The sequence below is a fragment of the Numida meleagris genome, chromosome 1, assembly GCF_002078875.1.
Source record: "Numida meleagris isolate 19003 breed g44 Domestic line chromosome 1, NumMel1.0, whole genome shotgun sequence".
NCBI lineage: Eukaryota > Metazoa > Chordata > Aves > Galliformes > Numididae > Numida > Numida meleagris.
Genome location: NC_034409.1, coordinates 175510398 through 175522599, shown reverse-complemented (window position 1 = coordinate 175522599; position 12202 = coordinate 175510398). Strand labels below are relative to the sequence as shown.

The following is a 12202-nucleotide window of genomic DNA, read 5'->3' as shown; positions in this document are numbered from 1 at the left end:
GAGGGGCAGGATCACTCCCTCGCCCTGCTGGCCACACTGCTTTGGATGCAGCCCTGGATACAGCTGGCTTTCTGGGTAGCGAGGGCACACTGCTGGCTCATGTTCAGTTTCCCATCCACCAGTACCCCTATGTCTTTTTCAGCTGGGCTGGACTCAATCCTTTCATCCCCCAACTTGTATTGGTAATGGGGGTTGCCTCAACCCAGGTGCAAGACCTTGCACTTGGATTTATTTAACCTCATGAGGTTCTCTTGGGCCTACTGCTTGAGCCTGTCTAGGACCCTCTGGATGGCATCCCTTCCCTCTGTTGTGTTGACCGCACCCCACAGCTTGGTGTCAGCAAACTTGCTGAGGGTGCAGTCGACCCTACTGTCAGTGTCACTGACGAAGATACTGAAGAGTATCGGTCCCAGCACTGACCCCTGGGGAACACCCCTCATCTCTGATCTCCATCCTGACATTGGACCACTTACCACCACTTTCTTGGCTCAACAGTGCAGCCCATTCTTTGTCCCCCAAACAGTCCACACATCAAGTCCATATCTTTCCAATTTGGAGACAAGGATGTTGAGGGGTGCCATGTCAAAGGCCTTACTGAATTTGATAGTTGACATCAGTGGCTCTTCCCTTGTCCATTGATGCAGTTCCACCATCATAAAAAGCCACCAGGTTGGTCAGTCAGGATTTGCCCTTGGTGAAGCCGCACTGGTTCTCCCGTAAATGCTGCCAAACAAGCTAAGCCAATAAAGGAGAACATGAATTAGACACAGATGTACTGCAGGATGAATAGATCTTAATTTCCTTGTAGAAGTTCAGAACAATGATGAAAGAGTGAGATTTTTCTCAGCTCCATTGTTTGAGAGGCCTTCAGAGTTAAATAAGCATGACTGAACTGAATTTCATTCCATTTCATGAAATCTATGCTGAAAAGGAACAACCTGAAGATAGAACGCATTCATTTTCTCATAATGCTCCATTAATGTAGTATATGAGCATCACCACATTGTGCAGATTGATTTGCAAGTATCAGATATGACTCATCCACTTTTTCATTTTCTCTCCTGGAGTTTGGTTGACAGGATCTCAAGTTATTTTGGGGAATGAAGGAAGAAAGGTATGGATTCAGCTGTTTCAGAGAAGACAAGATTAAATAATTATGTCTGGAGTATAGTTAATAGGGTGAAATAGTAAATTGTTCTGCATGAAACTTAGAAAGCTTGAAAAAAGTTGAGAGATTTTTTTCTTTGTTGTTGTTTTGGAGATTTTTGCCCCTTGGATATAATAGATCAAAATGGTGCATGAAATAGAAATTTCAGATTCCACTTTTTATGTTTTGAGGCTTTCTGAGAACTACAGAGGAATGCTATCCTAAAAGCTTAGAGATTAAGAATCCTAAGGAATTTGGAACTGCAACAGGATTAGGGTGTTAGGAGTCCCATGAGCAACTCTGAAGTGTCTGGTACTTCTGAAAAGGAGGAATTTTAACAGCCCCGACAAGGACAAACATGGCAGGATGAAAGCAGTCGAGATTTCTAGATGGTGACCGGGATAACTTCTAAATATAGATAACTGGCTGGGTCAACTAAAGGTGATACACAGTAGTCTGCTGCTCATGAGCAAGCTGGATGTATGGGGATGTGGTAATCAATAGGAGTGTTTTTGAAATGGTGGAGTTCCCAATCCTGAAGGAAGTGAGGAAGGAGAAGAGCAAATACAAATCCTGGACTTCCGTAGTGCAGACTTGGTTTATCTTTGGACCTGACATATGGAATCCCAAGAGTGGAGGATTTGAAGGATAAAATTACTCATAAAAACTTACTGGTGGCTAAGGATGGTATCCTCCAAGTACAGGAATGATCTATCCTGAAACTCAGGAAGATAAGCAGCCTGGCTTAGCTAGAGAGTGTATTTGTGATGGTGTTCCAATGCGAAAAGCAATATGCAAGAGATGACAGCAGGGACAGGCTTCCAAGAGGAACTTAAGAAACATTGTCTGGGCAAGGAAATGTGTCAGGTTTCCTGTGTCAGTGAAGACAAAGCTCAGCTTTAGATGAGACTTAAAAAGGACATTAAGAGCTTGTTTTCTTACATTAGTAGTAGAAGGCTGAACAGGGAAAATGTATGTCCACTACCAAATGAGACAGGTAAGTTAGTGACCACAGACAAGGCTGAGGTATTTATTGCTTTCTTTACCTCAGTCTTCACCAAGTTCCTCCAGGACTCTACAAAGCTTGGCCTACACAACCCAGTGGGATCAGATAGCCTGCATCCACGGATGCAGAGAGAACTGTTCTGATGCCCTTGCAAAGTCACTCTTTGTCATTTTTGAAATGTTAAGGAGACTGGGGAGATGCATGATGATTGGAGGAAAGCAAGTGTTGCACTTGTCTACCTAAAAACAAAGGCCAGGAGGACAGTCTGAGGAATTGCAAGTGCTCAGTCCCTCTCCAGTTCCTTGGAAAATGATGGAGCACATCGGCGTGGAAGACATTTCAAGGTCCATGAAGGAGAAGTGGGTAACTGAGGACAGTCAGCATGGATTTACTAAAGGTAAATGCTGACTGATCAATGTCATTGTATGAATCTATGATTACAATTGATGATAAAATGTTTGGATTTATAGATGAGGAGAGGGCACTGGATGTAATGTACCTGACTTTAGCAAGGCTTTTGACATTCTCCCACAATGTTATTGTATCCTAGTTGCCCTAGTTGCTGGGCAACCATATGGATAAAAAAATTGGCTGGACAGTAAGGCTTGTATGGTAGTTATTACTTCATTGTATTCTACATGGAAACCTATGTGGAGGCCTATAATAAACATTGCAGGGGTCTATCCTGAGACTGTTCCTATTTAACATCTTTATGATGACTTAGAAGAGGTAACAGAATGTATGTTCATCAAGTTTGCAGATGACACCGAGTTGTAGGTACCAATCAATGCTTTCAAAACTAGAACTGATGTTAAGGAATGGTCCACCATTATGATGTTCTGGAAAGACAAATGCAAAGTCCTGATCCTGGAAAGAATGAGGTCCCAGCATCAGCACAGGCTGAGACCACCAGGCAGGAAGCAGCTCCATGAGGAAGACCCTGGGAGCTGATGGGCTGCAAGCTGAGCAGGAGCCAGCTGTGACTGTCATAGCAACAAAGCCAACATGTCCCAGCCTGTGTGAACAGGGGCAGAGTCAGAGACCAAGGAAAGTGATTATCCATCTTTACTTAGTACTAATTACAGCGTACGTATAATACTGCTTCCAGTTTTGAGCCTCCCGCCCCACATGGAAGCGGGATATTGACAATCTGTCATGTTATTTTTTAGAAGTTTTGTCCTGTGTTTGGCTATCTGATGTTGCCAGGAAACTCATTAACCTATCTTACACTTCTGAGGAACAATAAAGAAATGCTTCACAGGAAAACATATTTCAGTTTCCTCTTTCACATTGTTATTTCTAACTGATAAAAATGACTGTAGTTTCACAATGATTCACTGACTTTCAGCTTATAACACGTTAATTTTAAGGACATCACTAGATGCTGTCATACGAGATTAAAGTTCATCCTTCTAGACACCATCAAATCATAAAATATGTAACTAGAAAAATATTGAATATATGAAATGTAAGAATATTCCATACTCTCCTTGTTCTTTTCCAAGTCCTTACTGTGGTACAGCCTATAGGACTGGGCATATTTCAGTCCTTCTAATTAAAGCTTTTAATTTATGTGGAATAATTGCATTTTTATTGGACTAGAGATTACACAGTTTAACTATCAGATGATTGTTACTCACTTTGGAGACAGAAATTTGTGTGGTAGCTTCTGCTCCAGTTAATACTTAATGAATTTATATGAAGAAGAACAATCTAGAAAAAGAAAACACTCACAAGATTAAATGTACTATAAACTTTTGGTTAGATTATATAGATCTCTGGAAGAAGATATGAGAACAGATTTTCCCAGGGGAAGGAGGAATTATAATCTGGGAGAGTAACATCCCAGTTAAGTCCTGCAACCACTCATTCTTATGTAAACAGTCATCATTGCCACTCTTTATCCCTATATGCTTTAGTCCTAAGATGATCATTTTCAGTGGTGGCTAGCTTTAATTGCAAGAATATTAGTATGTTTAGATCTGTTGTACAAATGAGTAGGACTTTTGAGGATCTATATTTTGAAATTAGATTCTCAAATTATGTAAATATCTAAATATCTCCCATAATAATTGCCCAACATACCAGTTCTGTGTTGACTTGAATCCAGATAGCTGTACAACTGGGAAACAATTTGGAAATTTGGTCAGTGCTGAGGTAATCTTAACAATGTTTTTACAGTACTTGTAGCTTTATAGAGACTAGCTGCTTAGCAGGAGGCATTAACAAGAACTATTTGGCTTCTTAGTTTGTTACATAACTGATATGATTTAACAACTATAATCTTTTGCTTGCAGTGCTGCAGACTAGTGATTTCTGTGGTTTTTGTTTTTTCTTTTCACATTTTACTCTTCCATTATCTTTATATTCCTTAGATAAAACAAGGCTCATGAGACTGATTTCACATTTTCTCCTGAATATAATCATTTTCATCTGCCCTACCCTGCTGTCACACTGTTGTTAGTCAAGTCCTCAGCACTTCACCTTTAGTAGTGATCACTGTTGAATTTCATAGAATGTTATCATAATACTCTCAAACTCAGGTATGAAAAGCACACCTGAACAGATGATTATCATCTCTGATGTAACAGGACATCTTTTTCAGAAACTCCACGTTAATTCAATTAGGAAATCAGACTGGCAGGTCTTCAGAGCTTTATCTGCACTTTGAGTTAAACATGACCTGAATCTGCACTCAATATAATGTTCTGCTGCCATCCATGTTAAACATGACCTGAGTCTGAGTCACTAATGAGAAGAAAGTCAAGACCAAATACTAAGCCTTACAGCAATCTGTGGATCACCTTTTGACAGGAACAAACTTTGTATATGGATGCCAAGCACTCAATGTGCAGTTCATCGAGATGTATTCTGATCGTGGCTCTTGTCCCCCTGTTCGTTGCAGGGGATTTGGACTAGGTGATCTTTAAAGGTCCCTTCCAACTCAAAAGATTCTACGATTCTATGGTTCTAAATTTTAACTTGCTCTTGTATCTGCACTTCAGGTGGACATACTGACATAGACAATGGGAATTGGGAAGATCTCTGTACTTATTGACTAGAGAGTGATCTTCCAGTTTCTCTTTAAGCACATGTATTTCTGGGACTGGAATAAACTGGTCAACTGTAGTAATTGTTCTTACAGGTACAGTGCTTTCCAAATATATTTCACAGGTATTTTCTTCATTTGTGTCACTTGTAATTAATGACTGCTCTACTCACATATCTGTACCCAAAACTTTTATTTCACATATACCACTTTGCTAATCTTTTCTCATTCTCATGTGCAATTAATAATTAGTGTACACAAAGTAATAAATTTGATTTTTTAATTATTTTGTGAATTTTTCTATAAGGCAATGTAAATTTATTTACATTCAATTGTATGAGGAAATACTGAAGAGGTAACTTTATATAATCTTACCAAGCAATAGCTTTGTATATACACTAGTCGGTAGGTAATGATACAGGTCTAGATCTATGACTATTACAAGTATTTTGAAAGACATTAACTTATTATGTAATTAATTATTTAAACAACTATTTAACCACTTTATAAGTGGCCTTAAAGAAGGAGAGGATTGCTTAAGGAAATATGAAAAATATGAAACTAAGAATGTGATGAAGAAAGGAGATTTTTAACTGAAAATCGAACACTTTCTGACAGTGTGACTTTCTAGACTGTGCAACAGCATGTCTTACTAAATTGTGGGTGACCAATCATTTGGAACATTTAAAACCAGACTAGACAGCAACAAAAGTGTACAGTAAAGAACAATCTTTCACAGCAAGAGTTCTCCTTCACTGCAAATATATACACTAATGAACCTGTACAGCTTTCCTATGCACTTCATCATTAAAAATGTATGCTCCATTGAATTAGTTGCCATTTTGAAAATGCTGCATTTTTAATCATCAAGTAAAATAGAAAATACTTAATTATTCGCAAATCCTAATCCTATTTTTTACTGAAAACTTCTCATATCAGAACACCAATATTTATAGTTTCCACTCTGTACAGTCCTGAGGAGTTCTATTTTGCCATTTTTCAATTAAGTTAGATATAATTTCCCACCAACCAGGCTACAGTTATTCTCACTGTCTTTATCAGGTAGTGAATATCTAAATATTTTATGGAAAGAGTAATAGCTGAAAAAAATAAGAGACCTACTGCAGAAAATCAGTTATCCAAGAAATTTGAACTTTTCAGTAGTGACCTCTGTGTTTTTGATTAATCTAAATTATAATCAGATCATGTGCATATAGAAGAGTATGGAAGAACAGTTGTTTAAATAAAAAAAAAAGTTTACAGTTATTGGATTAATTCATAATACTGATTAAGATTTTTTAAAAAGCTGATTTTAGTGTACATGCAAATTTAGGAGCTCTGAATAGGTGAAATCATAACGGCTTGATTTCAGCTACTGATGCTGCTTTACTAATTTTAAGTTACATGGGGAAATTTAAATGAGATTTTGGCAAACTGTCTGCCAAAGGAATAGCAGAAGTTCTGGTCCCTCAGCCTGACATATCTTCTTTCTTGAGCCATGACACAATTAGTAACTTTTAACATGCAACTGCTTTTTTCTTACACATATTTTTGCTCACAGGAGCAATCAGAGGTATTCTGCTGTAGGAAATAGCAGTGATGAACGATAGGCCTGATGGCACTTACGATTCATGGAGCTCACCAGTGACATGATACAAGTCCATGAAACTTTATCTGTTTTTTTTTTTCTAGTTCTTTCAGCTGACTTCATTACAGAGGTAACCCTTCTTAAAGTCTTTCTATTTGTCTTCAGATGGTCATATACTCAACAGCACTGTTACGGAGATTCACATACTCAGTGAAGATTTCCAGTAACATTTCTCAGAATAATGTGAAATGACACGGAATGGTTGAGGTGGAGGACACTGATAAAAACAAAATGTTGGATCAGGGGCTTCCAGAGAACCGCCACTGGGACAAGGCCAGAGAAGCACACTGCAGCACACATCTACTCTCCATTCAGCATCCAAAGTGTCAAGCCCAAACTACTGAAATAGTTGTGAGATGGAAAAATTGGACAAATTGGTTAAATTTCTATTTCTGTGCTCCACATACAAATCATTTCATGCATGAAATCCCACCATCTGATCAGAAACGTGCAGTTTCTCAATTGCTGCTTTTCAATGTTGGACTCAGGATGTGTATGTTTTGAGTCCAGCACTAAAATGACCTGAGCCTACTGAGCTCCGGTGGAAATCAGTGAGACAGAAAAGTAATTACTGTTCTCAAATAGTGGCTCCCTCTGTTTGTTTACATTATTGATGGCTCCCAATGTTTGTTTATGTTGTTTATATGTCATGTTCCTCTTTCTGTATTGTCTTACTGGTACTCACAGCTAATACATCCTGTTCATTTCTGCAGTGCTTGGCACAAGGAGGCCTCCATCAAGACTGGGACCTTTTTGCACCAAAAGATTGGAAAAGGGCAATGAATATTATCTAACAGTCAGTTTCCCACATCAGTATCCCCATTTGATAAGGTTAGAATTAGTAGTCCATTTACCTAAATATAGAGATTTGGCTGCAGGACAATTTCAGGAGTATTAATAATGAATTATACTCCTGGAGTTCCATTGTTTTATCGATTCTTTCTCTTATCCCCAACAGAAACTGTTATTTACAGTTTTTTTCAAAGAAAATGAGTATATGGGAAACAAAGTCAGAACGGAATGTACCATTCTTCAGAATCATACAGTAACCTTTGGCTGTATATAAAGTAAATATATATAAAGTAAAAAGAATATTCGATATAAAGTAAAAAGAATATCAGTGGTTTCTTTGATACCTTTACATGTCTTTGAAGATGTTTTGAGCGTACTAAAGATTTTACTAGTAGCCTTACTACTGTTTTTGCAAATCCCCAAATCTGTAAACTCTGGAAGTACATGACTGCTCCTACAATTTGCTCCATTCCTGTTTTCCAGTTGCTAATTCAATCACTTTAAGAAATCTACTTGTCATGTCCACAGAAGTAAATGGAAAACCTTTATGTTCTTGGTTCTTCAAAGTTTAATACCAGATCTTCATATCTTGTTCTTCATTAATTAGCTAACATTTACACGACCTGTCTTGTCTTTTATTTAAACTCTGATTAGTTGTTCTCCACTTTTAGTACAGATAACATCTCCATATATATTCTGTGTACATCTTACAATGTTCTCGCATATTTGAAAAAAGTTACTTTCTTTGTGGCTTTTGAAATTTCTTCCAGTTAAAAACCGTATCTGTCCCTCATTGTCTGCTCAAACAAAACAATTCTGATAATTCATATTTCTCCACACTTAAAATAGCCTCATATGTGCCTGCTTACTAACACTTTTCCAAATACTTATTTCTTTATATTTGTGGTTGTGGGGAAAATGTATTCAATAAAGTAATAAATATAATGTAAATAATATAGAGTTAGGATGTAAACAAAATTCTCATTAACTGTGCTGGGAAGTATGTGACTTGTGAAGCCTTCCCCTGACTTTTTATTTTGAAACACTGGCTTCACAACTGCAAAACTTCTTTTCAAAATTTTCTTAATTAATCTTTAACCAAAATTGAAAAACAAAGTGTCATATCTTTGAAAATGTGTGATCAGGTCATAGCTACAGAGTAGGGCAAGAATTGGAACCACTTGTCAAAAAAAATCTAAATATAACTAAAAAAGAATTGCAAAAAAGCTCTTGTCCTTTTCAACATCATACTTCACTTCTTTGTCATTTCTATTATTTATTAGAAATATTGTATAATTAATGTATACAATATACATATTAAGCTGTCATTTTATTAATTCATAGTATCTAGCTGTATTAGTGCTGCTACGGTAAAGGAGATGATATTGTCAGTACCGCACTAGGGTTTACTATGATGCACTGTACAAAAAATTGAAAAGATGTAGATTCCCATTGTGCTCAATAGGAACTACAGCAGTTTTCTTACCAAGAATGTCATTGGAGAACCATCACAGAAGGTGATTATATTTTTATGTAAAAAAATCTATGTAGATTGGGTTGTTATTAGAGGTTAATAACTTTTAATTGCAGTCATTGCCATTTCAGTATACAATTCTAAAATCTTTATTATAGCTGCAAGACAAAACATGAGATAAAATATTTAATTCATTCATTTCACACAGACTTCTTCAACAGGGCTTCTTGAGAGATGTGTCATCTTTTTGTCCTTTTCTCATCTCACATTTTTGTCATTCTGACTGTTTAGACAGCAGATTCTGTCAGGCTGGAGATGTCTGACACTGTGTACTTACAGAAGGTGCTGAGACCCAAAGATGATTTGTCCCCTAGTACAAATGATAGGATTACGTTATTGAATAAATCCAGAGTCTCTGTAATCACATACACCATGCAAATATCCCTTATTCACCAGAGATGCTCAAGAAATGTATTATTCAGAAAAAAAAGAATCCTTTTGACAAGCTTTACAAATAGAAGAAATCTAACTCCTTTTCTTTAGCTAAGCTGCATGTTTATAAATGTTTTAATTATAGATTAATTAGCCGATTTATAACAAACTCCATTCCTGAGTAAATATGCAGAACAGCAGCATGTATTTCTAAAGTTGACTAAGCCAGTCACAGAGAATATAATGCCAGATGTAATGGGATTTTTATTAGCAATTATCCAGCTTTGAACTGTCTATCCGAACTAGAGAAAGAACTTGGTCCCTGCTAAACAAGGAAATGAAGCTGGAACTGAAACTGTTTTGAGAAGCTGTTTTTTCCTCTTGAGCAATACTTGTTGTAGTTAATACTTCTATTTCAGAAAGACTGCTATTCTATATGTCACGACAAAAAAATTAAAATACGTTGAAAGTCTACAACATGAATATTAACTCTATTTTATAAAAGGAAACATCAAAAGTATGAAAAATGTTTTTGGCAGCTTTCATAGCCATTTCCTTACAAAACTCTTGAGCTCTGATTGGCCACCTACTTTTCTAGATCATGATATATTGCAATATTAGGAGCTTTCATTCTAAGCACATCTGGAAGTGGTGTTTCAGGCTTTATCCAGCTCTTTGTGGGTCAGGTGGGATTAACTTTTGCACCAGGAATGCTTGCTATTGCTAACTGCTCTGATTTGACCAATATTGTTGACAGAAAAGACTCCATTGTCATCTGAGAACAGAAGTTGGATAGCCTTCTCTATCTGAGCCCAAGAAATAGAGTCCTTGCAAAAGAAAATGAGATGAGACATCAGTAATGTTATTACACCAAGCACGTACTTAGCACGAAAATAGATATTGTAAGTCAAACAGAGAGTTTCATCAGATTCATTACCAATCCTGTTTTTGCTGATTGCTCTTTAACAATCTCTACCCACAGCCCTATTATCTCAATGAAACAGTGCACTCTTGTTTGCAAAGCAAGTTCTCTAAATAGTAATAGCTGGAAGAAATACTGCAGTGAAAGCTGGATCTATAAAGCCATTAATTGAGCTACCTTTGGGGCACAACAAATAGTGTTTCAGTTTGAACTTGCCAAGGTCTTTCCCTGGGTTGACCTAAACATACAATATAAGTATCCAATAAGTAAGACAAAGTATTTACCTGCATGGAAATACTGCATCCAATCTACTCTGAAGTAAATATTATTATTGGCAACTAAAGTATGTGTGGACTTTCCGTTCAGAAAGTGTGAAATATTCAGGAAGCTGAATTGAATCCTGAAACAGGAACTACTTAAACTTGAGTGTATGTTAAAACAAATGTTTGATTTAATTTAAAGATTTTACTGTTTCAGCCATCCTAATATATGGATGTACTTTTCTTTCCAGTATTTGATTTCTTCCCCAAAGAGGAAAATATGCCTTTTTTTTGGTACAGATCTTAACTGTTATATAGACCACAGGTTTATTTTCCTTTACAGAGAGGAGTCTGAGATTAACAAACTGAGAAGGTGCAGAAGCAATGATGATATGATACAACAAGGGTAGTGGTTGTCCCAGTATAGTGAGTACACGTGTATCAGTTTGTATGTTGGTAGGAAAATGCAGGTTAAAGTTACTGATCAAATTTAGATGTCTAGAAACACTATAAACTGAACGAATGTTCCTTATGCCTCATCTCATTTTTAAGGGCCATGTGCCTACAGCAGGAAATTTCTATATTGTTATATTGGCTTGGAAAATAAACCCCAAATGTACATTTGATTCTCTTCTGAATTTGTAAGCTGTAGTCTGCATTATTCTCAGCTGAGCAAGTCATTGTGAGTGCAAGAGCCCTAGAGTTACAGCTGCTTGTTTCTACTCTTGATACCCCCAAAGCAATGTGCACCTCTTTACATGTGAATTTCTTGGTCATAGAATCATAAAATGGTTTGGGTTGGAAGGGACCTTAAACACCACTCAGATCCAACACCCAGCAGTATGCAGGGACACTTCCTACTACACCAGGTTGCCCAAAGCCCCATCCAGCCTGGCCTTGAACACCTCCAGGGATGGGACATCCACAGCTTCTCTGGGCAGCCTGTTCCAGTGTCTCACTATATTCATAGTGAGGAATTTCTTCCTGACATCTAATCTAAATCTACCCTCTTTTAGTTTAAAACCATTACTCTTTGTACTGTCACTACAGTCCCTGATAGTCTGTCCCCATCCTTCCTCTAGGCCCCTTTTCAGTATTGAAAGCTGGCTATAAATGTCACCCCAAAGCTTTCTCTACTCTAGGCTAAATGACTCCAACTTTCTCTGCCTTTCTTCATGGGAGAGGTGCCTGTGATCATCTTTATGGACTTCCTCTGGACCCACTCTAATAGGTCCATGTCTATTATCCTGCAGGCTCCAGACCTGAATGCAGTCCTCCAGGTGGGTCTTCACAAGACTAGAGCAGAGGTGGAGGAATCACCTCCCTCACTTAGCTCATCATGTTTCTTTTGATGCAGCCCTGACTTTCTGGGCTGCAAGGGCACACAGCTGCTTCATGTCGAGCTTTTCCTCCACCAGTACCCCCAAGTCCTTCTCCACGGGACTGCTCTTTATCCACTCATCTTCCAGCCT

The 12202-nt window shown here is 37.6% G+C and overlaps 1 protein-coding gene across 8 annotated transcripts in view; it reads left to right on the top strand.

Annotated features, from left to right (window-relative positions):
- SGCG (sarcoglycan gamma) overlaps nucleotides 1-12202 on the top strand; it is a 125992-nt gene that overhangs the window by 61708 nt on the left and 52082 nt on the right. The window lies entirely within an intron of this gene.